Source organism: Arachis ipaensis, chromosome B01 (assembly GCF_000816755.2).
Source record: "Arachis ipaensis cultivar K30076 chromosome B01, Araip1.1, whole genome shotgun sequence".
NCBI classification, from domain to species: Eukaryota; Viridiplantae; Streptophyta; class Magnoliopsida; order Fabales; family Fabaceae; genus Arachis; species Arachis ipaensis.
In genome coordinates, this window is record NC_029785.2 from 19,240,184 (window position 1) to 19,241,540 (window position 1,357).

Consider the following 1,357-nt stretch of genomic DNA (forward strand, 5'->3'; position numbering starts at 1 on the left):
ATTGTTGATGGTAGGGGACATTCAAAAGATGAACTGGAGAAGAGAAGACTGAGAACAAAAGAGAAAGTTAATGAAAATTGCGGGGCGAAAAAATAAATCCGGGGACCAATTTGAGCCAAATTCAACTTTTGTCCACATTAGTATACAGCTGGAATGCTAAGCTGGTATTAACAGTGCATATCAGCTCTGTTAAGTTGGCAGTTCACTCAAGGGCAAACGTGGATTTACGTTTCTCAATTTAAAGGTTGTAATTGGTCATTATAAAATCAGAGATTTAATTGATACACGATTTGAATTTTGGGGATCAAATTGGGCATTTACTCGTGTTTCTAATCATTCTTTAAAAGGAATCCACCGAGGCAACGTGATGTCTCTTTATGTATTTCCCTTATTGTTCTTAGTACCTCACCAATATTTCAAATATAACAATTTGGGGTTGTCTCCCTTTATTACAATGTTGACTTATAGGTCGAAAAATTATTTAAACTCAATCTGTCTTATTGAAAAAATTTTTAGATCAAGTTTGAGGACTGTGATCCGTCCGTTATAGCTCGGTAGCAAACCCCTATAAATAAGCATACTAGTAAACAACAAATTTAATTATAAGTAAAGTGACAATTATATCCTAAGGATTTCGATCTCGGACTAATTATCCCTTAAAAAAAATAAAAAGTACCAATCAGGTACTCAATGATATTTTGTTAATAAATATGAATAAGAAATACTAGAGGAGAGAGTCATGAGATGGCATATATATTAGAGAGGCTAAAGAATAAAAGAATATATACCAATCTTATATCAATTACTATTATATACACACATATGATACATATACGTAGTTGATATATATTATTTATTCAATTTTTCTTAAAAAAAATTGAAAAACATAATATTTTCATGTATTATATATAATATTTTAAATAAATTATATTTTGACAAATATTAAATAAAAAATTATATTATATAATAATATTTTTAACAAAAATAGTTAGTTAATAAATTATAAATATAATAATCTAATTATTTTCAATACTCTTTTTTCATATTAACCTTTGATTTTCATCTAATAAAATCTAATATTATAGTCTATATAAATGTGGCGCAAACCAAGTTGGATTGGTCTAGTGGTTAGCTCACTAGTCCGCTTAAGCAAGTGTTGGGGGTTTGGCCAGCGGCAAACTCTTAAATGAAGCTAGTACCGCGACGGATTAGTCCTTGACCATCCAATAGACACATAATTATTGTGCTCATTTTAGATATACCGTGATGAGTCATAAGCCCTCCACTATGAAATCAAAGTGCTATCTTTTGCTTCTGATTTTCCTCTTCATCATTCATCACCTCCTCTTCACTCTCT